The 27,762-nt window shown below is 37.1% G+C and overlaps 1 pseudogene; it reads left to right on the top strand.

Moving 5' to 3' along the window:
* The window catches only part of LOC141580312 (protein YIPF6-like), a 32,162-nt pseudogene continuing 4,400 nt past the window's right edge, over positions 1-27,762 (top strand).

Genomic DNA, 27,762 nt, shown 5'->3' with positions numbered 1-27,762 from the left:
ACTGCAGAAAAACAAACAGAAAGAAGTGGGTAACTTCTCCCTCCAGTCTTGCAGTCTCCTTTGAGAGACCCTTATTGTCAAAGCATAACAGGGCCTGCTAGAAAAGAAGAAATATGATCTGTAGCGTCTAGCTTCAGCATCCCAAAAAGGAGGGTGATTTGGGACTGAGAAGCAATAAATTAATAATGAAGATACTAAGGATTTAACATGGCATAACTACACACATGGAACAAACTAAAAATAAAAATATAATATATACTAAACAATTTCATGGAAATAAATTTTAAAATGTTGACGAAAGTTTCAAAAACACAACTGACCAGTAACTGATACAAGAAGAAATAGAAAACCTAAATTGTCCTACAATTAATAAAGAATTAATACTTGAAAATCTCCCTGTGAAGAAAATACCAGGACAAGTTCCATCAACATTAAGAAAAAAACACTAAAATCCTACACAATTTCTTTCAGGTAATAATAACAGCAGGTTCATGATAAGTATGTTTATATTTTCAAATTAGTTGGAAAATGATAGAAACTGAAAATGAATGAGGATAGCATGAGAAGTAAAAATCACAGTTTTTTCTCCCTTGACAGCATATGAGCCAATGTTCTAAACAAACTACGGTAGTCCTCTCCTTACCTGTAGTTTCACGTTGTGCAGATTCAGCTACATGCTGCACTGTAAAATAAGATGTTGAGAGAGAGAGGCAATATTCACTTAATGTTTATTAAAATTATATTGTTTTAATAGTTCTATTTTATTTGTTATTGTTAATATCTTTCTATGCTTACTTTATAAATTAAGCTTTATCATAGGTGTGTATGTATAGAAAAAACATAGTATATATAAAGTTAGGTACTCTCTGCAGTTTCAGGCATCCACTGGGGTCTTGGAATGCATTCCTCACGGATAAGGGAAGACTACCGTGTCAGAAAACTAAATCCATAATAGAAACAATCTAGAATGAAGCCAAGTATACATCAAAATAATTAAATATGGTATATTATTTTATGGAAAATTTACTGTGCAGTAACTAAAGTAAAGAGATTATAGCTATAATCTACAAGGGAAGAAGGGCAAGAGGGAGAGAGGAACCATGCAGTATAGCTATTACAATAAGAAAAAGACTAGATTTTGGGTTAAATCCTAACTCTGCCACTTACTAGCTATGAGACTAGAAAGTTTACTTCACCTTTCTGAATTTAGGTTGCCTCATACATAAAATTAACATCGAGTTTGGAGCAATCTAAGAGGATTAAATGAGATATTTTTTAAGTGCTTAGCAGCTAGTAAGTGCTCAATAAATTATAGCTATGTTTCCTATATGTAATAGTCTTTAATCTTTTTATTTATGAACATTGATGGAACACCATTATTTACCAGACTATGTACTAAGCTATACAAATAAATAAAACAGATACAGTACTTGCCTTTGTGGCATTTATACTCTAACAATGGAGGAGAGGCTAAGCAATCACATAAATGTATATGAATAAATAAATTATAATAATAAGAAAGTAATATGAAAGGCAGAGAAGAAATTTATTTAGATTGAGGGAATCAAGGGAAGTCTTCTCTGAACAAGTGACAGTCAAGAGATTTCTGAAAGATGCCTTTATATCTCTTTATGTTAAAGTGTCTTATAGGCCAGGAGCAGTGGCTCACACTTCTAATCCCAATACTTTGGGAGGTTGAGGCAGGAGGAATCAGTTGAACCCAGAAGCTTGAGACTAGCATGGGCAACAGAGTGAACACTGGTGGTTTGTACCTGTAGTTCAGCTACTTAGGAGGCTGAGTGGGATAATCATTTAGGCCAGGATGTTGAGGCTATAGTGAGCTGCGATTGAGCCACTGCACCTCAGCCTGGGTGACACAGCAAAACCCTGTCTTTTGTATAATTTAAAAATGTATATTTGAATAAATAAATAAAATGTCTTATTCAGCTGGGTCCCTTTCAGCCTTTAAATCTTAGTTTAAATGACATTTTCATAGCTTGGAATTCAATATCTACTGAAAAATGTATGTTAATATTGCCATGTGACTATTAAACTCTGTAAATACTTACTAACATTTTCAGATTTAAATGGCTTATTATTGTGTTTTACACATAGAACCTTCTCAACATTAGATAACAGCATTTAGAAAATATATGCTAGATTTCCTACCAATATATTCCTCAACACTTATAGGTTTACTTTTAAAAAAACAGAAAAAAATCCAGTTATAGAAACTTAGAAAAGCACATTCAGAAAATAGTGATTAAGATATTAAAAAATTAATGAAAGCTGCAAATAAGGCCTTCCTCCATAAATTGCCAATTATAATCATTCAGCCTTTGGTTATATAATCCTGACTAGAATTACTTTTGATTTTGGACCCAAATCCCTAGAGTCTTATGTTCTTGGCTGGAGCAGACAGAGTAAAATTATTGTGTGTGAACCTCCTAAATTCTGAATACAGCATTTTCTCACTTACTGCTCTCACAGGTCTGCAAGATAATGGGAAAGAAAGAAAAAGAAGGCAGTTTGAACACTGGGTTCATTAAAAAGCAAAACATAAAGTTCAAGTTGCATCTTGAACTTAATCAGTTGTAATAGTATTTTCCTTGAGCAATATAAAAGAAATTTCTCTAGATTTAGGCACTAGTATAAGCAGAGATGAAAAAGTGAAGCATTTACTTAGAAACTTCTATTCACCTTTCCATAGTAACTAACCACACTGATAAGGAGCCTAAAGCAAAAGGGAGGTGTTTTAATACCTGCTTAATAAAAATCTCCTACTTAGAACATTGAATTGTACATCAAAAAACTAGTGCTTCCCAAGAGACTTGTACCATCTTGAGGATGTAGCTCCACACCGCTGCACTTGTTTTTCTTCATGCTGATGCAGTGCAGTGCTTTGTTATAGGTTAGATGAGAAGAGAAAAACAGAAAACAAGAAAGTAAGATATTTCAATTGGGCCAAAGATTTAAAACTTAGAAAAAAAGAGCAACATTCTAAACCTTGTAGCTGCCTTCTTCACCCTCCCAAGATACAAAAACCAAAGCAAGCAAGCAAGCAAGCAAAATACTTCCAGATAAATGAAAATAATATGCATTTGTGTTCTTTACTTATATGCATGGAGGGTTTGCCTATTAATTTAGTTATGCTTTGAAAATTGAAGTTCTGTCTCCTTGTGGAGGCGTTTAATATCAGTGGTTAGTTCTGTCTCTATTTGTGTATATACTGGGACTGAAAGAGAGTTTAGGAGAGCATTCTGTGTCACTTTCTGATTCTGGAACTCCTTGGATTCTACCATTTCCTGTAAAAATAATGATTGGGAAATCATTATCGGCCCCTTAGAAAGCACAATTCAGAATTCATTGGTTTCAGTAAATGAGATACTTGTTATCATGGTCGCTGAATAGAATTCAAGTTCTCATCGGGGGCGGGGGGTGGTAATTATGTAAGTGTGTGTTTGTGTGTGTGTGCATATGTGTGCGTGTAAGTACATGTGTGTCAATGTGTGTGTGAACCTAAACTTCTACTTTGGCTTAGGAAGAAAAGCTTCTCAGTTTCCATGAAAAAATAGGTACTTTTTTTTTTTTTTGCATATGCACACATACAAACACACACATTTAACTTTCAACTTTATCATTTTGGGCAAAGAAAAGACATGTGAGCTAATGGTAGTGACGATGGCTGCCAGTCACCAAGACTGTTGCCCACCTTCAGCCTTTTGGCAACATCAGCATCATCAATATTCATAGTCACAACAAAAAATAATTAACATGTCTTGAATCTCATCCCACAAAGCCAGACACTTTAATAAGGACTTTATATATATATATATATATATATATATATATATATATATATATATATGCATAATTGATATACATGAAAAACATACAGTGAGGTCCATGCTAAGGCAAGGAATCAGTGAGATACAACTAGAGCTTTATGAATACTGCCAACCACACAAGATAACAGATTTTGTGGCAAAACCTGAGGCTTCTTGCATTCTATCATCACTTGTGCCCTTCATCTTGGCACCCCCACTTCTTGCTGTCCTCCCTATCCTTCTCCCACAACCCTGAAACCAACCTGAAGCTGCCAGCTTCCTCTGTGGTTGATTTTTCATCCCCCATTTGCAGCTGAGAGACCTGCAAGGGTCCCAGTCCCGTTGTGAACTGTGTGTTTCAGAAAGCCACTGGAGCCCTGACTGCTCACAGAAGTCACACAGATGGTTGAGTTAATACACATTTAAAAGGCTCGTTTCATGATCTTGTGTATCCTTTCAAGTGCATATAGAAAAAGTCCTGGAAGTTTATTTCTTTATTTAGCAAATGTTTGTCATATATCTACTATGAGGAAGCCATTGGACTCTTTTCTGGAGATATAAACTCTATTCATTCTTCTTCATAAACATTCAGCTGGAGCCAGTTACTAACATTAAAATCATATCATTCATTGCCTTTTTTTCTCTTTTTTTTCTGTACTATATTTCATGACTCTTGTACATGAACGTTCTCCTTTTGTTCTTTCTCTGCCTAAGTTCAAGCCATTCTTTTTCCCCTCAGCTTTACTGAGGTACAATTGAAAAATAAAAATTGCCCATATTTAAGGTATGCAATTTGATGTTTTGATATACATATACATTGTAAAATGAATTACCACAATTAAGCTAATTATTATATTAATCATATCACACAATGATGATATTGTGAAGTGTGATTAGAACACTTAAGATCAACTCTCTTAGCAAATTTTAAGTATACAATATAATGTTATTAACCATAGTCACCATGCTATAGGTTAGATCTCCAGAACCCATTCATCTTGTATAACTGAACCTTTGTACTCTTTGACCAATATTTCTAATTTCCCTATTCCCAGCCCCTGGCAACCACCATTTTCCTTTCTACTTTTATGAGTTCAACGAAAGATAACAAGTGTTGGCAAGGATATGAGAAAAAGAAACACACTGTTGGCGGGAATGTAAATTGGTATAGACATTTATGGAAAACAGTATGGAGATTCCTAAAAAAATTAAAAATAGAGCCACCATATGATCCAGCAATCTCACTTCTGAGTATATATCCAAAAAAATAAAGTCGATATCTCAAAGAGATATCTGTGCCCCCCATGTTTATAATAATATTATTCACAACAGCCAAGACGTGGAAACAACCCTAATGTCTGTCAACAGATGAAACAATAAACTGTGGAAAATATTATATACATACCTATAAACACAATGGAATATTATTTAGCCTTAAAAAAAGAAGAATATCCTGCCATCTGCGATAACATGGATGAACCTGGAGGACATTATACAAACCGAAATAAGCCAGACACAGAAAGACGAGAACTGCATGATCTCACTTACATGAGGAATCTAAAAGAGTCAAACTCATAAATGCAAGCCATTCTTAAAATCTCAGTTTCAATGCCAAGTTAATGAAGTCTTCTCAGATCACCCCAATGAGAAATAATCTTGCTTTGATAAAAAATTCCGATGTCTTTATTGTTCGTTTCACTCATAAGGGACATTACATAATCCTTTCCCTTGTAGTGTGGGATAGACCTAGTGAATTACTTCTAAGGAACAAAATTTAGCAAAAGTGATACAATAACACATCTGAGATTAGATTATAAAAAGGGTGGCTTGCATACCTCTCTCTCTCTCTCTCTCTCTCGCTCGCTCGCTCTCTTTCATAGAAGCAAATTGCCATATTGTGCACTGACATATGAAGACATATCCTTGTGCTAAGAAACAGAAGCCAGTCTCAGGCCATCACAAGGGAGGAATTGAATCCAGCCATAACATTGTGAGTCAGCTCAGAAGTAGATTTATTTCATCTGAGCCTCAGTATAACTATAGCCCGAACTAATAATCTTTTCTGTTTTTTGTTTTTGTTTTTTTGAGACGGAGTTTCACTCTTGTTGCCCAGGCTGGGGTGAAATGGCACAATCTCAGCTCACCACAACCTCTGCCTCCCAGGTTCAAGCAATTCTCTTGCTTCAGCCTCCCGAGGTGCTGGGATTACACACATGCTCCACCACACCCACATAATTTTGTATTTTTAGTAGAGACAGTGTTTCTTCATGTTGGTCAGGCTGGTCTCAAACTCCCAACCTCAAGTGATCCACCTGCCTCAGTCTCCCAAAGTACTGGGATTACAGGTGTGAGCCACTGGACCTGGCCCCAGGTAAGATCTTAATTGCAGCCACATGAAAGAGACCATGGGCCAGAGGATCTAGCACATTCATGCTTGGATTTCTGACCCACAGCAAATGTGAGATAATTGTTCTTTTAAACCATTAAGTTTATAGATACTTTTTTACACAGCAATAGGGAATTGACTCTAACCTGCAAGTGTAGCTCTTTGTATAATAGAGTATTTCATTCATTCATTCATTCATTCATTCATCCATCAAATATTTAGTGGGTATCTGCTATTCTTTCTTTTAGGTGCTGGGTTAGGCAAGGTGAATCAGATTTCAACTTTGCTATATATTATATATGTTGTTATGCTTATATATATAATTTCAAAATATAAAATGGATATGAATGTGCATAGTTGCATGTCTTCTCTTCATTTAAGCCCAAGCCTAATAGGATGGGCCTTTGAAAATATCTTTTTTAGGAAGTGCATATCAATGCATCAATAAAGAAGTTAAATAAATAAATGAATATTTAAATTTATTACTCTTCTACTGATGGTATTTTGGTTTCTGGTTGCATTTCTCTTCATACATATAATTCTAGTCTCTGAATATTTCCATAGGATAGCTTTCTAGGAGTGATATTATTGGACAAATGGACTTTGGGCATTTTTAAAGCTTTTAATGACTTTTCAAGTTGGATGTACCAGTTTATGTTTTCTGCAGTAATGTATGAGTAAGCATTCTCCCAAAGTTTTATTTTTAACGTCTACACATGGAATCTTAGGTCAAAGTTAGAACTGACCATGCAAAGCAACCTAGAGTAGCAAGTTTTAAGCTTTTCACTCCTGGAGTGTGTTTGGAAACACTGTGGTCTGTGACAGACAAATGAACTTGAAGAGCTCAAAGGTTTTTCCTCAGGTGTACTGAGATATTCTCATTGAACAGGCATTGGGTTTGAAGGCTCTTGCTCAAGGTAGACACTTTCATAAATGTTACTCATGAATGACTGACTGCACCGGACTGATAATGACAAAGGTGAACTCTAAGAAAAGACACACACACACACACACACACACACACACACACACACACACACAGAGAGAGAGAGAGAGAGAAAGAGAGAGAGAGAGAGAGAGAAACAGGGTTTTCATTTACTTTAGCCAAATCTTCTGTGGTTGAATATATCTGCTGTTTTTCCATTGAAAATAACACATTTTTGGTTGGATGTGAAAATCTATGTCATGAAATGCCCCTGAGAGAACAAAACATGTATCAGGTGATAATGGATGTTATTACTAGAAGCAACATTTTTTTCCTTTCTTTTTTTTTTCCTGGCTCTCACTCAACCATAGTAAATTTTAATATGTGCGTCAGGTTTCCTGCAATTTATATAAAATGAAACTCTTTGGGGAAGATAACATCCGAATGTCCATATGATTTCATGCTGCCGTCTCAACTTAGATCTAAAGCTAATGTCAGTTTCTTGTACTTTCTCCTGGGGAGATGTCAACAGAATATGCTGGTTCAAAATAAATGTGTTCCTGTGACTGGTATTTCTGATGGACCTGGCTGCGTTTCTGCTCTCAGCAATCACCCCCTTCTGTGATCACAAGAAAAACAGGCCCATCTTTTAAGACAGGAATAATTTTTGCTCCACTGAGTACTGTTTCTAAAGTTGTTTTTAGTATCAAAATCTATTGGTTAATCTTTCTGTCATATCATATTATGCAAAGAAGTTTACTGTACACTTGGTTCCCAAAACAAGTCTCGAAGTCTAATGGAATATGTTTGGTTCTTGAAGGCTTCAGAACCAAATAATTATTTCTCTTATTTTTCTAGTCTTCTAAATTTGCTTCTCCCAGCTATCATTCTTTTGCTCATTTTACCACCTGAGGGATGACATATACATACTTGGAGGCATCACGAGATATACCACCAATGCATATTGAGAGAGTGTATATTTGGACTAAAATAACTAGAATGGTAGAGGATATCGGTCCATAGTCAATAGATGACCACTGAAATAGCCATAGCTTTGCTACTTGGATAAGTCCGAATTAGGAGAGCAGATAAGAATGACACTGTCTTTCTTCAAAAGGCTGAGTGTGGTCAGGTGGGCATGTGAAGCTACTTGTGTTGTATAATAGAGCAAAGGGAACTAGTATCAACAAGCAGGTTCTACCTCCCAAATATCTCTTAAGTCTATTTCTCTTCATCTCAACTCCTAGTGTATGCCGTTTTTGTCTCTTGCTGAACCACTACCACAGCCTCATAAGTGGTCTCCCCAGTTCACTTTTGCTTCCCTCCAATTCATGTCTTTCCCCTGCTTAAAACACTTCAATAACTTCACATCACTTTAAATAAAGAGTTCAGAGTCTTAGGTGGCCTACCTAGTCCTGAATAATTTCCTTCTTTTCCTGCTTCCAGTCCCACTGCTTTGCCCCTTAGTCTTCACTTCTCCTGTAGCGGGGTTCTTTGAGGAAGTGAACACTCATGAGGCTAGATAACTACATGCTGCAGCCTTGGCCGCATACTTAGTTTCCTTCCTCTAGTTTTGGAAATTCCAGATACGTTTATCCTTTGGTTGGAACTGCCCTTTCTTCTTCAAGCACTTCCTCCTTGTGCCATCTGACCCATACTTATCCCTTGGGCTTCATGCGTGCTCCTCCCTTCCTCTCCAGGCTATTTCCTCTCTACTCCTTTTCCCGTGCTATTCCTGGAATTACGTACACAGTATCTATTTTCCCAGCTTCCTGAACACTGTAAAGGAAGATGCTGCTTTTCTTACCCACTGCTGTATTGTAGCACCTACAATAAAGTATTTCTTTGCCAGGGGATGCTTACAGAATAAATAAATAAATAAATAAATAAATAAATAAATAAATAAATGTTGAGTGAAAAACTCAATAAAAGGAAAGAATAAAATGAAATTTTATTTTTTCTATTTGCAACGACTCTAACACTGGAAGTTTTTAGCTGATAAATTGGACACGTTTTTGGTGGGGGTGTTGTCGTTTACTAGAAGTATTCCCGTAGACACTAAAAAACCTCTTGCTAGAAACAATGCAATGACATATAAAAGACCTAGTAGTATAACTGCACTATATCCTTTAATTACTCTTCCAAGTCAGGTGATTCTATGATTTGTAAATTATTTTGAAGCTATGTTTGGGGGCTGGAGGAGAAGTAATGTGAATAAAAAGATTAATAAGGAAGAGATTAAACTTTTAGCTAAAGATGAATGATTTGAATGTCTGGTTGTCCAATTTGCATGAAAAGGTTTGTGCACGTATGGATGCTATGTCCTTGATCATGGATGAAGGTGATAGTCACTCATTCATTCATTCATTGAACGAAGGTTGCCCTGATAGGAACAGAGCAGAGAACAAGAAAATATAGTGCTTTCCCTCAAGAAGCATCTATTCCAAAGGATAATAAACAACAAATACATGAATAAATAAGGTAGTAATTAATAATTAAGAAGAATAATAAGAGGGTGGCTTCCTTAATCATAGAAGACATATGTAAGAAGGGAGTATTTGAGTCGAGATTTGAATGACAAGAAGAAGTTGTGCAAAGATCTGAAGAAAAATAAGCATCGAATGGACCCCTAGACGAAGGCCCTAAGGCAGAAGTAAACTTGGCATGTTGAAAGGGGAGAAGGAAGGCCAGTGTAGACGGCACAGTGTGCAGAAGGAAAGGGTGGTGCAGAACGAGGTTGCAGCAGTGGTTGAGACAGACCAGGTGAGGGTTTGTAGGCTATGATGAGGAGACTGAATTCCATGATAATGAACTGAGCAGTCATGGAAGTTTTGAGCAGAGGACTTACCTGCTCACAGTTTGAGTTTGCCTTCCTGTCCTTTGTAAAAACCTTTTAGATTCATCTACCCTGTGGCTCAAGGTAGGATTTCCTGATTTTGCACACACATGTTCTACTCTATTCCTAGTTATAAGGGAGCTCTGCTGTACTACCCAAAGCAATTCCAAATGAATATATTCTGAAAGTACTGGCTTAAAGAAAAGCATTTTTGGAAGCTGGAAACATTGTGCAAGAGCTCAACGTTGAAAGTAAAGACAATAGCAACAAAAAGCTATTTAACTGATGTGTCAACGTCTACATTTTTAAATATTCCACCCTCTTTTACGTATTTCTAGAGAAATCATGGTTTCTCCCTTAGGACCTTTTAAATAGCTGGTCAACTTCATACAAAATGGAAGAAGTCAACCTCATTCTGCATGACTACAAAAATTCGAACCCCTCAGAATATGTCTCAGTATTTCCAAAGCGTGCTTACATGTTCTGGTTGATTTTTATCATTCTCGCTCTGAATTGCAACTTCTAACTCCTCACCCTACCATTTTTGGATGTTTGTCTCTAGTTCTCCTTGTCATTTAACTCTTTCCTCTTTGTTTTGCTTAAAATGTTGACATAACACCTTCCTTTATTTTCAAGATAGTGCTAACAAGAGACAAACCAAATTGCAGCAGGATAGTAAACTTTACTTGAAAATTGAAGATGAGAACAATTTGACTCAAAACTAGACATGACTACTGCCTAAACTTGTCATCTGTCATCTGTCACAGGAAACGCCTTCTGGATGGTGCTCACTGTGGCTCTGGATTGCCATCCTGTTGATGACGCGTTCTTCTCGTTCTCTCATTTTGTCTGTTCAACCAAAAAATGGACCCCCAACTTTGTTTTTTAATCTGTAAAGAAAGCTGCATTTTTTTGTTAGTGTCCTTGCTATGGGTTGGATTTTATCTTCCCCAAATTCCTGTGTTGAAGTCTCAATCCCTAGTACTTCAGTATGTGATTGTATTTGGATACAGGATCTTTAAAGAGGTAATTCTGTTGAAATGAGGTCATTAATGTGGGCCATGACCCAATATGATGGATGTTCTTGTAAGAAGAGGATTTTGGACCCAGACAGACATGGAAGGAGAACACCATGTGAATATAAAAACAGCCAAGGGAAGATACTTCAGAGGAAACCAACCCTGACATCTAGATTTTAGGCTTCTAGCACAAAGAACTATGGGAAAATAAATTTCTGTTGTTTGCCACCCACTTGGTAATATTTTTGTTATGGCAGCCCAGAAGTCTAACACAACCCTCCAGCCTCTTTCCATACCTCTTCAGTTTTTTTTTTTTTTTTTTTTCAGAGTTGTGCTGTTCCTCAATAAAACACATGTTACTAAACCAAGCACTTACCGTCATTGTCTGTAGTTTTTCTATTCCATTACCTCTATCCGTGGTAGAATTAACTAATATCAAATAGGTATTTTAACTGCACTACTATGACTAAGAAGGCTTTCTAAGTGATCACTTCCAAGAAAACAAAGAATCTGTCCTGGAGCTTTGTTCATGTCACCAGGAAAATTTTTGGCATTCTCATAGGAGCCAGATTACTTTCTGTGTCTAGCCATCACTGCCTCAGAAGCATTGATGTTTGGTTTCAGAGCATTCCATTATTTTCCTTTATAAATCCAGGGTTGAGCTTTTCCTAAGCTCTAAAAGCACTCATTTACAAATATTGACAGGTTGGGCGTGACAATCAGCCTAGAGCTTTTCACACCTCTCTGTTAGTGTCCTCCAAGACTGCCAAAGTCAGCTCAAGCAAACTGCGGCATGCCAAAGCCAGGCACAGAGGTCACAGCTGTGTTCTGGCTTCATCAGCACATGAGCCAAGTGGAAGCTGCCCCTAATGTCTTCCCCTTCCAGCCAGGTTGGTCTCAATTCCACATGCCTATTAAAGCCTTATAGAAATATTTCTGTTTCACGACTTATGCTAAGGGTTTGATATTTTATTCCATTCGGTCCTCACCACAACCCTCAGATATAAGAGTTATCACATTTTGTGGATGAGGAAATGGAGGTTTGGAGGATTTAAATGGCTTACCAAAAGTCACGGGCTGGTAGTGTGGGGTTTTTGTGCTAAGGTTTGCATGCTACAGAGGTCCTAGCTTTTTATCCTTCTCTTAGAATCACTGTGAGCCTTTCCTGATTTCTTTAGGTTTAATCATTACTCCCTTCTATTAACTTTTATATCAAATATTGCCATAACCACTGAGCACTTAGCTGTGGCCCACTTTGAATTGTTCTTTGTTTGTTTAATGTGTTTGGTGTCCCCATTTGTATTATCCTTCAGTACTAACAGCTATTTTATGTTTACTCCCATGCAGTTTTGCACTCAGTGGAAACTCTGTGCTGCTGCTTTTCTAGAAACTCAAGGAAATCTTATGAAATTATTTTTTGGAATGTCTTATAATAACAAACACCAAACAAGGGATAATCTGGTGAAATTTCTTGAGAGACAATACAATATAAAGTTAAGAGCTGTGGTATATTATTCAGAATATCACAATTTCAATTTCACCTCAATTTTTGCTGTCTCTTTTGTGCTAGAGAAGTTACCTTAGTCCCTCTAAGCCTCAATTTTCTTATCTGTAAAGTGGGAATAAGTCACATTTCAGTGACTTGCTATGAGAACTGGAGGTGAGACTGGGCATGAAGATGCTTCCTAGATTATACAGTGCTATCACATACAAGACATTATATATTTCAGAATTTGTGGTTCTGTCATAAATCTTCAACTATAATAAATGACATCTTTCAATGATTTCATTTTCTCCATAAAAAAAAAAAAAAACACGGGTGGTCTCCAAAGTTTCTTCTTATTTTAACACTCTATGAATTTCTCCTTATGGTGATCGTGAGAATGTGTGGGATTGGCTGGGGTGGCTGTGTAAGCCAGACCTTCCAAAGTGAGAACTGATGCCTTATATTCAAAGGGCTTCTCACTCACATCCCACTTGCCAACCAAAAGGATCCCATCACATGTGGGGGCTGTTTCTGTCTTCAGGGAAGGGGTGGTGTGGTTATATGAAACGCATTATCACCAGTGCAGATGGAGAAATGCCATTCTCCATGACTTTGTGGTTCAATGACTTTCTTTCCCACATGGTGTATATCAACTCACAACTGTATGCTGATGTCTTTGAACTTTTGTCCCCAAAAGAAAAAAGTAAAATCTGAAGACAAACATTTTCTCACTTTCTTTTAAAGTGCAGTTGTTTTAAGATTACTACCCCCATATCCCCCAGCAAAAATTCCTTACATTTTTCTCTTCTCTTGACAAAAGGAGTGAGAATGAGGGCATGTTTAACAGAGGTGGAAATGGAACAAACATATATTCACAAACTAACTGATAAAACGCAGTTTTATTTTCTATCGAACAAAGCTCTGAGAGTGCTAAAAGGATCTGGAAATTTTCCCCAATGGCACTAGGTACGAACGTGAATGTGTTTGTGGCTCCATTTCATGACCTTGCTGCAACTTCGTGTCTTGACTACGTTGAAGCAGTGTAGGCCAGGCAGTTACAGAGGTCTGGCTTCGTCTCTAAGACAGACGGCAGTTGGAACTTTTACTACTGAAGTGCTCAGCTACTGAAGATCTCTTTTATTCAGAGAAAGTGGTTTTTAAATATATAAAAATACCAAATTTCTTTCCAGATTTCCAGAAATGTAAAAGCTAAATGGAAAGGTCAAAAGAGTTGAATTGACTTTGGGGAGCACAGCACCGAAAAGTGAAAGTTATTTTTCTCTGAGTTATCTTTTGAAACGCAGATTAGTTTACAGATTATTTAACTTCTTACCTGTACTTCGTACAGGCTTCAAAATATTTACATAAAAAAAATAGTTGACGTTCTGTGCTCTGCATTCCAAGATCCTCCGTAGTTTTTCTCCAAGCAACTACCTTTCTGGTCATATTTCTTTCTCTTAGTCCTCTAGACATTCTGCATTTGGCCATACAGTCTCTTATCATTTTCTTCAAACGTTAAGCAAGTTAACACACTCTAGGCTTTTATTCCTACTATTCCCTCAGTTTGGAACAGTCTTGTAGTCATTAAAATCTCCTTTTTATTCTTTAATTCCCCATTGAAATGTCATTTCCCCTACAACATTGCTCTCGAACTTCCAAATGGAATATTTATCTCATATTTCATCTTCGAAAGTTTGTTATTTATACCATTGTTATGTACTTTATTCAGGCTTGCCTAGAAGTTATGAAGCATCTGTTTTCCTTTCTGATCATAAGGAACTTGAAGACAAATATCATGTTATTCTGCGCTGATTTTCTTGGCCCTTTTTAAATGGCTAGTGCTTCATAAACATGTTGTGAATGGATAAATAGATGAATGGATGGATGGATGAATTAGGAAATAGCACAAACTGATGTAATAGATTATGAATTCATAGTTTTATCTTTTCCCTGTATTAAAATGATTGCTTGACACCATTGCAGTGTAGGTGTGTGTGTTAAATGTTCGTTAGTTTTATTTTTACCCATTTCACAGCCTTTTATTTGAGGAAGATTCTTTCACTAATTTCATAGTAATCTGCTTAGTCCATGAGGCTCAGATGAAGCTTACTCACTTTAAAACTTAAACACATGATCCAGGCCTAACAGAGTATTCCTTTCACTGCAGAACAGGGATTGGTTTGGGGGTGGAAAGAAGATCCAAGCTGGCACAATTCGATTTTTCTCCAAGACACTGAACAAAGTTAGTCGGGGAGACTCTCTTCTGGGAGATTTTGAGCGTACAGTTGATGTGAACTAAAACTACAGTATCCTTTGTTCCCACTAGCAGGAGAAAAAAGTAGAGTTAAAGGAAAGAAAAATAATTATGATGATGGTATTGGAATCATTAGACCTAGCCAAGCCTGTATCTCACTTCCCAGGACGTGAGTAGACATCCCATTATTTATTTATTTTTTACATTACTTTAAATTCAATTATGGTTACTTGAAAGCCAAATAATTCTAATTAACCCAGGAGTATTCAAATAAATTGTCCCAGTAGTGTCTCTTTTTTCTAATAAACAATTGTATCTCTGAGGAAAATCACTGTAATCAATGGGAAATAGAGCTAGCTATTAAGACAAAGAAAAACAATTGTCAAAAAATAAGTTGTGTAACAATCTATAACTCTATGCCTTTGCCTTAACTCCTGCAAGTCCTTACTGATGAAATCTTTTTCCCCCCAAGTCTGCTACTTTTTTCTCCCTCCACTGCCACTCCTGTGACTCAAATCATCACCCTCTCTCACTTCACACCAACAGCAGCCTCCAACTGGACTCTTGCCCTGTAATCTCTTCACACTCGGTCCTCTGCCCAAGGCCAGGATAATTTTGCTTAAAGAGTCTCATCGTGTCAATCCTTTGCTTGAATCACACTTCAGTGTTTTCTGTTATTCTCAGAAGAAAGTCTGAATCCCTCAGGTTAATTGACAAGGTCTCCTTTCTGTCTGTTTCTGTCAAAAGGTGTCAAAACCACCTTTTAAATGATTCCTTCTCCTTTGGGGTGGTTGAATAATGCCTCCCCAAAATTTATGTCCATCTGGAACTTCAGAATATGACCTTATTTGGAAATAAGGTCTTTGTAGAAATAATCTACGATCCAGCCAAAAGAATTTCTGGCAAAATGGCACTGAATAATCCATATTTTCATGATTTGGACAATCAGATTAAGAAGATGAAGCTTTCTGACAAAAAGTTTCCACATCTTATATCAAGAACAGAAAGTTGTGTTTTTATTGTTAACTGTGTCTATTTTTGTCTTACATATTTCTCTGTTGTCAAACTTAAGTTGTACTTCATCTTCTAATTTCAAAAGTATAACTTAAAATGTAAATATTCTATATGAATTTAAATATAATTCTGTATATGTGTGTAGGTCTCACTGTACCAACTATTTGTTACTATAATAAAACTATAATATTGATGTCAGGAAAAAAATAATAGAGTAGATATAGAGATTATATTAGATGAAGATGGGGTTAAATCCAATGACAGTGTCCTTATAGAAGACACAAATGGACATAGAGAGATACAGTGGAAAAGGTAATGTGAAGAGAGAGTCAGAGACTAGCAGGATGCATTTGCAAGCCAAGCAACCCCAAGCAAGGATTGCCCAGAACCCAGAGAAGCTGGGAAAAAGGCATGGAGCAGCCTTTTCTCAGAGGCTCCAGAAGAAACAATCTGTGTACACACTGATGTTGAATTTCTGGCATTCTGGACTTACTGTTGTTTTAAGCTACCCTATTTGTGTGGCTTTGTGAGAGCAACCATAAAAAACTAAAACAACTTTCTTTAGGTATCACTGTCTGTGGTGAGCCATCCTGTATCACTAGATTAAATCAAGCGTCCCTTGATGTGTTGCCATAGAATACGTTTTCCTCCTCAGTAGGTTTAAATTTTCTGTTTGCTTGTCTTCTAGTAGGTTATACCACACGGGGCTCTCTCTTTCACTGTTTTGTGCCTAGGACCTATCAAGGTGCCCAGTAGGAAAGCAGCTTCCATAGCATACTTTCACTGATTTTTTTATGCCACAATCTCTTTTGTTCTTTGGCACCTAGTAAAACAAATATAAAACAAATGCTCAGTAAATATTTTCTCAGTAATGGTTTTTGTCAGTTGATTTGTGTTGTTGGCCATAGTACAATCCATTAACTGTGGTTCCCACAAATCCTGGTCCTTACTCACATAGAGTAAGTGGAGCGCTCACACAGAGGGGTGCTATTTGTAGAGCCCTCAAAAAGTCCATGATTCTTTCTTATGCATAACTGAAGGTGATTGTGCAAAAACCCTCTGAAGAAGGTTTCGGTAAGCAGGCATACTCATCCCCAATTTACAGAGTCAAGGGAGAGGGAGCCAAATCTTATACCTAGGAAATGACCATAGAACTGACAAGTTCTAATTCTGAATCCATCATTCCTGCCACTGAATCCTAAGACCCTCATTAATTTTGGGACAAAAACATTCTAGTTCTTTAATTATCCATTAAACAAAACTCTTCGTTCTTTTTTGCGTGTGTGTGACAGTTTCGCTCTTGTCGCCCAAGCTGGAGTGCAGTAGTGCGACCTTTGCTCACTGCAACCTCTGCCTCCCAGGTTCCAGCAATTCTCCTGCCTCAGCCTCCCAAGTGGCTGGGATTACAGGCATGTGCCACCATGCTCAGCTAATTTTTTGTGTTTGTGTATTTTTAGTAGAGATGGGTTTGGCCGTGTTGGCCAGGGTGGTCTCAAACTCCTGACTTCAGGTGATTCACCCACCTCAGCCTCCCAAAGTGTTGGAATTACAGGTATGAGCCACTACACCAGGCTACAAAATTATTTTAGTGATTCTTGTGATAGGTAAAGGGAAGGCTGTTGGGAGAATTTAAGCGAGATGAAAGGGAATTTGAGGCAATGGGACTCTAAGGGCATAAATCCCAGGGAAATCTCAAGTGGCAGCAGACAGCCATGGTTGTTGAAAGAGCTCTTATTAGTCTTCCTGGCTCTTTCTGAATGTGTCCTACCTCATTAGAAATATATTATGGAGCCAGCAAACCAGTAGGTGATATGAAAACTAAATGGAGAGGGATAGAGGAAAGACTGGAGAGTGCATACTTGCACTAAAAAAACAAGAGGGAATGCAATTGTGCGTTACAGTGAATAAGTAGTCTCCAAAAGCCATGGGGTTGGCTGACGCTGAAAGCAAGAGCAATTGAGAGTGAAAAGCAGAGCACTCTGGGAATGGAGAGGCAGTCAAAAATAGCAAAATGTTCTTGCTTTCAAAATTTCCACTTGAGGGGCGTTTGAAGGCTAGTCAGGCCTGGGATTTCTAGGTATCTTTGAGATAAATAAATGATGTTTGCTCACTTTGTGTGTGGATGCTGAGAGAAGAAAAACTTTTTTGTATTAGGAAGAAAAAGACATAGAATGTGTTGAAACAGTATATGCTCTTTGGAGATGGAAAAACACAAGGCAGTGTGTATGTTAAGCAGTTTCAAGCAGGAGGCGCAGAGGAGTCTCCACACATTTTTACTCTGGGTGGTACACTGTGTGACTAAACGCACCGGCTTTGCAGTTAGACTGACTTAGCACAAATCTTGAATCTTTTACTATTTCACTTGTATCGTTTTGGACAAGTTACTCCACTTCTCCAGGTCTCAGAATTCTCATCTATAAAATGAGGACAAATGATATACGTAATTCACAGGTAAAAGTAAAGGGAAGTACAATATAAATGATGTAGAATAGTGCACAGCACACAATAAGCACTCGATACATACGCACCCTTATTTCTAATATCTATTTTATGTGGATTCAGCCATAAAAGTAGAAAGGTGAGAGAACAATATACACAAGAGTCAAATGCTCAGACTGTCGGGACAGGTAGACCCTTCCCCTCATTGGTAGCTCACTTCTGGGAGTGATTTAACTTCTGTAAGCCTAATTTCTGCTTTGGTAACATAGGAAAGATGACAACAGGACCCTTCTCAAAGGTCGTTGTATCATGTGAAGCACTTGCCTTATTTCCTGGCACATAGTACAAGGTCTACAAATAGCAGCTGTTATTATCACAGAGTTGGGATTAGGCATTGGCTGTGAAACCAGAATGCTTTAGTAAAATATGATATGTTAAGCAGTGAAGCTTTTTGTTTCATGGGTCACTAAGAGAATAAGCTGATTTAATTCAGCCCTTTAAAGAAAAACAAAAACAAAAAACCCCAAAACCAATCAACCAAACAGCAACAAAAACAAAGAAATAATCCTGCTGAAAGAAGGTATTGAAATTTTTATTGTAAGGGAAAGCATGCTTCTAGTGTGTGTGTGTGTGTGTGTGTGTGTGTGTGTGTGTATGTGTGTGTGTGTTTCCTTCTGGGTACCAAAATGATAGAAAGTGTTTTTTTTTTTGTTTTTTTGTTTTTTTTTAAATCAGACTTTATTTGGGAGTGGTACCACAACTGAGATTGCACAAACTCCTTTGTGTACCTTCAAGGTAATATCTTTGACAAGAGAACTTTTGATCCACAGAGTCAGTGTGATAAATGTAGTTACTTCCTAGTGTAGTCACTGGAATTCTATATAGTTTTTGAAAAACTTTAAGAGTGTGAGGGTAAGAAGATTACTAAAATGTTTCACAAATTTCAGCTTTCAGTTTTATCTAAAATTATAAATTAAATTTAGAACATTTAAAGGCTGAGGTACAATCACTACGGCAAAAAGGTGTTGACAACAGATACCCTTTGAGGTGACTTAAAAGCTATAATAAGAGTTGGGGATGAGGAAAGATAACCAGTGCTTCAACAAGCATGAGTGTGTGTGGGATGTGTGTGGGAAAAGGGGTTGAGGAGCCGGAGGATTTTTTTTTTTTCTGTTTAATTCTTACCACAAGCCTCTGATGTATATAATATGGTTGTGATTTAAGACCAGATATTTTTATTCAAGTAGGCTATGGCTTAATTCCCAGCACCACCACCTTCTAGTTGCATAAACCTAAGCATCATAAGCCTCCGTGTTATCATTTATAAATTGGAGCTAATAAATCAGTTTTCCCGGTTTCTTGCCAGAATTATGTAAAGCAGTAAATGTAAACATGTTTGCACAATGCCTGGCACAGAGTATTTGGTCAACAAAAGAAACTTATTCTTATCAATTTTTATAGAATAGAAAATTACAGCTTAAGTGAAGGCAAAAGCTGTCTAAAACTTGAAATCCCAACTAATGGATAATTTTGCAAGATGATATAAAATCCATGTTATTCATAGGCGCTACCAAGTTTCCCAATTCTCCCTCCACAAGCCACACTTTGGAGTCTCAAGAGCTCGCTCACCCACCTCCTCATGCTGTCACACTTAACATTCTCCTTCCCAATAAGAACTCCAAGAATTACTGTCACATGTGTAATATTTACCATGTGGCAGCTTTTGTGTTAAAAAAAAAAACCATCCAGTGGCTTAACACACAATTATAGACTGAAGCAGTTTGGCAGAAGGGAGGGTAAGGGTTGATGGTGGAGAAAGGCTGTGTTTTCTGCAATCATTCCAGATCCCAGGTTACTCTGTACTCAGCAGGCAGAAGGGAAAAGAAAAGAGACTGGAGATTTGGGGGGAGATTCTTATTGGCCAGGTCTCAAAATGACACCCTATTTCTCTTCCTTCCATTGTCTAGATCTCAGTTACATGACCAAACTTAACTGCAAGGAAGTATGGGCAATGTGGTGTTTAGCTGGGTGTGCCAGCAAAGGACTGGGGTGAACCAATTGCTAGTGTCTGCAACAGCAGCCGACCTCCGCCTGCCCATCAGTATTCACACATAGGGAGACACATAATACCCTTATAGGGGACTGGCCTGAATGAGGAGACATAAAAATTATCGCCATAACATTAACGAAGAAAACAATCAACAAACAAATCAGCCTAATATTTGTTTTTCATGTGAGCATCAGCTACTGATGAAGTAGCTGAGATGCAGTAGATGAGAGATGTATCTCAACAAACAGGAATGGCTTTTATCCATCAATTATGTTTCTAGGTACTTACCTTCAGTAAATAAGTGGAAAGTATATAAAGATATATGTAAAAGTTGCTCATTACAGCATTATTGGATTAGGGAAATCATAGATTAAAATGTGCACCAATAGAGGACTGATTTAGCCAAATTGTGGTGCATTTATACAATGTGGCACTCTGTAGTCTTTAAATGTAAAAAAGTGTTTTGTTTTTTTTTTTACTTATATGACAAGTTGCCAAATACCAAATATAATACCTTCTATACAATCATCTGAGCTGCTGTGTGCTGCCTGCACTGTGTGAAGTTTATGCCATGAAGCTGAACAGCATAGCAACCCTGGAAATATCTATGGCTATCTTTATATTTATGTCTCTATATAGAGACTCACCCTGTTCCTATCCAGTAGATAGTTCTTACAAAGGGAGTGAATAGAATCACATCTTTTAAATTTTACCACATTAGTTGCTGAAGTTCCCGTATACCTTAATTGCAGAAAATTCAGAATCTCCTCATCATGCTCTTCTAGCTTTCTGAGAAGTGCGCCAAAATGGAAGGTGTGAGGAGAAGGCGTGGATCAGTCTGGCTTCCACTCTTGGTGGGGCGGAAGGAGTAAATCACAGTACACTGCCTCCCAGTGGAGTTACTGAAAAGAACTGCACCTTGTCTGAGAGACGGCGTTGGTCTTATGCTACTCTGGCATCCTGCATAGCCCACCACCGCGAAGCCCTGAAACTGTACCCTCTTTCTTCACAGGGGATCCCCCTGAGTGACCAGCTTTTCTCTAAATTCTCAAAGCAGAAATTATTGGATTGCAATCAACTGCAATTTAATAAAGGTATAACTCACGAATTTCTCTGAGAGCGCATTCCCTCAATGACTCTCAGGCAATTTTCCTTTTAAGAAAGACTCTAAGAGATTTTAAGGTGTGCTCACATGAGTCCTTCCAGAAGGATGGGAAAGAAGAAATTCCATCAATAATTATGGATTACTGTACCTCTGACACTAGAAAATGCATGATAAAAATTTTATAAATGTAAACTGAATACATACGCACTTACAGAAAATATTTTTCTTCATATAAATGTGTCTATGTGCATATAAAGTTTTATATGTGACCTACATACAAACTATAAAATCTATAATATGTATGAAGAGAGAGGGATGCCTGGAAGGAAGGTCCCAAAATAGTATCAGTTGTCTGTAATAGTGATGCTGTTTTGCTCATTTAACTTATTTATTTATAAATATATTATTTATTTCAAATATATAACTCATAAAATCCCATTCCTTGCATTTCTACATGCTATATAATTCTTAATTTAGCATGATGTGTAGATGTGATTGCATGTGTATGGACTTCTATTTTAGTAAATTCTTATTTAAATTTGTTTTCACTACCCTAGGTGAAAAGTGGTATGACACAAATTATTAAGAGTTGTATGTTAGTACTTAAAATTGACACAAATTGGGCCTCTGAAAGGATCTGGGTGAAATGTAATTAGTTATGTTCTTCTCTAAGCAATTTTAATTCTATGGTACCTTCTCTTTCTCAGTGATAGCCATGTATCTGTTCATAAGTCATCTTTCTATTCCTCTCTCCTTCACTGAAAAGTGTTGGCAATCAGTCTTGATGACATTACCATTTTGTCTTTGGGGATATTTTCACTCGTTCCTGATTGTATAAACAGTGTCTAATAATAATGGGTAAAGGCCTGTAGGTGACTTGTCTGCGAGCACGTGGCCCCAGAGAAATAGAAATTCTGAATTAGAGGTAGATGTTGGGTTAGGACCTCCAGAGACAAGTGTATTATAGCTCCACTGACCCTTACAGAACTTTCACATAGTAGGTTCTTTATGAGTATTTGTCAAACTGAAATAACCTGAATAATTTTATTGATTATAAATTAACCTGCTTCTTTTAGAGCCTGGGATAGCATATAGTTTTATCTTTTCAAATACATTTTCAAGATATTTCGAACAGAGAAAATTAAGGCCACTGCCAAGAATATTTGTCACTGTTTAATGTACCTAAAGCAACAAAAATAAAAAGTTTCCTGTTGGCTCTAGGTTAAAAAAGAAAATTCTTCCTTATCAAGCAGTCCATGGCATGCTGTGAAGGAACGAGAGTGCTGTTTGGTGAAAGGCTCCAGTGACATGGAAGGATGTTCAGGTGACTGTGTAAATAGATTGTGCTTGACTTCCTCTCCCACATGGGACAGTTGCCTTTAAAGCACATTATTTTGTTATCAAAACTAGAAGCAGTGTGGCTGAAGTGAGACTTAGATTTCAAACCCCTCTACTTTGAACAGGAAGGGTCCCTGGGTAACCTGGCTTCTGATCAAAGGTTTGGGAAATCCTGAGCCTCCTTTTGAGTCCTGGCTGAGGCAGGTAGAGTTGATTTGCAGATATCCTCACTTGATGTTCTAAAGTTTTGATTCAGCTCAATGTGGACCCCAACAAACATTCCCTTTCCCACCATCCCCTGGCTGTGAGCTGATGCTGACTTAAGCATATTTTTATGCTACTGACTTAAACATATTTTTTAAAATTAAAATCAAGCTTTGTTCCCTAATACAAAATTGCACAGTAAGGCCTCATTTAACAGTACCAATAGTTTCTTGGCAACTGTAACTTTAAGTGAAATGACATGTAACAAACCATATTTTCCTCATCATTGTTATGATGTTAATCATGATTTTGAAGACCTGCTGTATATCACTTCATTTCATCACTGTTGACATTGAAAACTTATGTCAAGTAACTTCTTTGTCAAAAAGTTAAAAAACAGTATGATTAAAAGAGGGAAAATAAAAAATACCCACACTCTCACCATACATGCGCGCACGCGCGCACACACACACACACGCGCGCACACACACACTTGTTTTTGTATGCATGCTGCATAATAGAATTTCATGTACAGGTGCTCCAAAACTTATGATGAGGTTATGTCCTAACAAACTCATAGTGTGTTAAAAATGTTATAGTTTGAAAGTGCTTCTGAATACATCTAGCCTACTGAGCATCATAGCTTAGCCTAGCCTACCTTCAATGTGCTCAGAATACCTACTTTAGCCTACAATTGGGCAAAACCATCTGGTAACACAATACTAGAGAGTAGGGATTGCTTATCCTCCTGATCGTGTGGCTGATTAGGAGCTGTGGCACCCTGCCTCTGCCTAGCACTGTGAGTGAGTAACATTCTGCAGATTCCTAGGCTGGAAAAAGATCAAAATTCAACATTTGAAGTGTGGCTTCTGTAGAATGCATATTTCTTTCACATTTTCATAAAGTCGAAAAGTCTTAAATTGAACCATTGTAAATTGGTGATCATTCATAGTAATATGTTATTAATGTGTTATATGTATAAATATACATATATGATTAATCTTTAATATTTATTATTAGCTATTAAGGCTAAAATAGTGTACTGTAACCATTTCTGCTCATCTTCTATTTTGTTGGTATTTACTTTTCTTTCAATCTAATCAGAACTCGGCTGAAAATGAGCCAGGAAAGAATTTCAACTGAAGAAATTTGAGGGTGGCCAGACAGATATTTGGGTATAAAGGGAAGGTATAGCCTAGTAATCTTCAAATCTCATTTATTCCTGTTATCACCAGCTCTTTTCAAGATACTTTTTTTTTTTTAATCTCCATCTAATTAGTTACAACAGGTTTCAGGAAGATTCTATGAGGATATTCTCGACTTCTTAAAACTCTGTTTTGAAAGACATATTCTTATCTCCGGATCTCTTAACATTTTAAAATAATAATTGACACACATGCATACACTATTTGGGATCAAAAGCCCAACTTAAATCATGTTTTGGGTAAATTCCTCCTCTACTTATGGGGGAAAATATCTCATTTTTAAGAATTCATTCGACTTTGGAAAAATTTCATTGCCTGTCATGGGAAAAATTTTCTATTAGCCTAAGATTTCAAAGCCTCAAAAGTTTTAATCCTTGTTTCCTAAAACGTATCTTAGAAAATCAACTGTAATAGCATCTGGAAGTCAAAAGAGTCAGTTAAGTCCTCTCACAGAACTCAGAAAGCATTATTAATTTGATTTTTTGGGAGAGTTCAGTAGGGGAAGTCACATATCACAGATTTTTTTACAAGTCTTTGTCATTTTTCATCTGTGTCCATGTGTACATGTGTTATGTGTACCTGTATTATAAAAAGTACCTTCTCCATTGTTTCTGTCAGATTTGTCAAAGATCAGATGGTTGTAGATGTATGGTGTTATTTCTGTGGCCTCTGTTCCATTCCATTGGTCTATATATCTGTTTTGGTACCAGTACCATGCTGTTTTGATTACTGTGGCCTTATAGAAGAGTTTGAAGTCAGGTAGCATAATACTTCCCGCTTTGCTCTTTTTGCTTAGGATTGTCTTGTCTATTCAGCCTCTTTTTTGGTTCCATATGAAATTTAAAGTAGTTTTTTTTTTTCTTCTAATGCTGTGAAAGAAACTCGATGGTAGGTGATGGGGATAGCATTGAATCTATACATTACTTTGGGCAATATGGCCATTTTCATGATATTCATTCTTTTTATCCTGAGGATGGAATGATTTTTCCATTTGTTTGTGTCCTTTCTTATTTTCTTTAGCAGTGGTTTGTAGTTCTCCTTGAAGAGGTCCTTCACATCCCTTGCAAGTTGTTTTCCTATGTATTTCATTTTCTTTGTAGCAATTGTGAATGGGAGTTCACTCATGATTTAGCTCTCTGTTTGTCTGTTATTGGTGTATAGAACTGCTTGTGATTTTTGCACATTGATTTTGTATCCTGAGACTGCTGAAGTTGCTTATCAGCTTAAGGAGATTTTTGGGCTGAGATGATGGCGTTTTGTAATATGCAATCATGTCATCTGCAAACAGAGACAACTTTACTTCCTCTCTTCCTATTTGAATACCTTTATTTCTTTCCCTTGCCTGATTGCCCTGGCCAGAACTTCCAATACTATGTTGAATAGGAGTGGTGAGAGAGGGCATCCTTGTCTTGTGCTGGTTTTCAAAGGGAATGATTTCAGCTTTTGCCCATTCAGTATGATATTGGCTGTGAGTTTGTCATAAATAACTCTTATTTTTTTGAGACATGTTCCATTAATACCTAGTTTATTAAGAGTTTTTAGCATAAATTGGTGTTGAATTTTATCAAAGGCCTTTTCTGCATCTATTGAGATAGTCATGAGGTTTTTGTCATGGATTACATTTATTGATTTGCTTATGTTGAACCAACCTTGCATTCCAGGGATGAAGCCAACCTGATAGTGGTGGATAAACTTTTTAATTTGCTGCTGGATTCCCTATTTAATAAATGGTGTTGGGAAAACTGGCTAGCCATATGCAGAAAACTGAAACTGGACTCCTTCCTTACACTTTATACAAAAATTAATTCAAGATAGATTAAAGACTTAAACATAAGACCTAAAACTATAAATACCCTAGAGGAAATCCTAGGCAATACCATTCAAGATGTTGGCATGGCCAAAGACTTCATGACTAAAACACCAAAAGCAATGGCAACAAGAGCCAAAATTGACAAATGGGATCTAATTAAACTAAAGAGCTTCTGCACGGCAAAATAAACTATCATCAGAGTGAACAGGTATCCTACAAATTGAGAGAAAATTTTTGCAATCTATCCAACTGGCAAAGGTCTAATATCCAGAATCTACAAAGAACTTAAACAAATTTACAAGAAAAATAACAAACAACCACATCAAAAAGTGAGCAAAATAAATGAACAGACACTTCTTAAAAGAAGGCATTTATGTGACCAAAAAAATATGAAAGAAAGGTCATTATCATTGGTTATTAGATAAATGCAAATCAAAACCACAATGAGATACCATCTGATACCAGTTAAAATGGTGGTCATTAAAAAGTCAGGAGACAACATATGCTGGAGAGGATGTTGAAAAATAGGAATGCTTTTACACTGTTGATGGAAGTGTAAATTAGTGCAACCATTGTGGAAGACAGTATGGTGATTCTTCAAGGATCTAGAATGCAGAAATACCATTTGACCCAGCAATCTCCTTACTGGGTATATACCCAAAGGATTATAAATCATTCTTTTATAAAGACACATGCACACATATGTTTATTGCAGCACCATTCACAATAGCAAAGACTTGGAACCAACCCAAATGCCCATCAATGACAGACTGGATAAAGAAAATATGGCACATGTACACAATGGAATACTATGCAGCCATAAAAAAGAATGAATTCATGTCATTTGTAGGGACATAGATGAAGTTGGAAATCATCATTCTCAGCAAACTAATACAGGAACAGAAAAACAAACACTACATCTTCTCGCTCATAACTGGGAGTTTAACAATGAGAAATCCTGGAGACAGGGTGGGGAACATCACACACTGGGGTCTGTCAGGGGGTTAGGGGGATAGGGAAGGCATAGCATTAGGAGAAGTGCATAATGTAAATGATGGGTTGTCGGGTGCAGCAAACCACTGTGGCACGTGTATACCTATGTAACAAACCTGCACGTTCTGCACATGTATCCAAGAACTTAAAATATAATGATAAGTTTTTAAAAAATCATCTTCTGTGCCTTTTATGCTTCTGGTTTAGGATGTTAATGCTACTTACTGTGACTGTACCAGTTGTGTTGTCTGTATTATTTTCTTTCAAATTTTGTGAAATAAATTCTGTATCTGAATGAGAACAAGAAAACTGTAGCCATCTCTGATTTTTCTCTAGAGAGACACCTAGTTTCAAATTCAAGCAGGACAGATGGTTCTGAGCCCTTGATGGTCACTGCCTATGCACTTTCTTTTAATGACTACTGTAAGTAAATGTCAAAATGTCTTGTTCATTCAGAGATTTAAATGGTTCTGCATGGTTAAGAGGCAGCTTGACTTGGTAGAAGGATGCTTGTTTTCCAAAGGCCTGGGCTCAACTCTTGGGTCTGTGAATTCATATTTATGAGATCTTAGGTAAGTCCTTCTACCCCACTTAGACTGGATTTCCTTATCTGTAAAGAAGCAAGCTCAGTACTTCTCTGAATGTGTGTAAAGTGATTAAAAATCAGATAAAACAATGAATTAAAATAAAAACATAGTGTGTCAGAATCTGTGGGTGTATGTTAGAGCAGAAATCACTATTAGAAAAAACTGATAAGCCCAAGGAGGAGGTACCGCAAAGACCTGTGGGAGCAAACAGGGAGAAGGAGGGCCAATATGGCGGAAGCGGAGGAGTCACCAGGAGACCCGGGGACAGCATCACCCAGGCCCCT

Source organism: Saimiri boliviensis, chromosome 1 (assembly GCF_048565385.1).
Source record: "Saimiri boliviensis isolate mSaiBol1 chromosome 1, mSaiBol1.pri, whole genome shotgun sequence".
In the NCBI taxonomy this organism is placed as follows: Eukaryota; Metazoa; Chordata; class Mammalia; order Primates; family Cebidae; genus Saimiri; species Saimiri boliviensis.
This window is presented reverse-complemented; position numbering and strand designations above follow the sequence as displayed.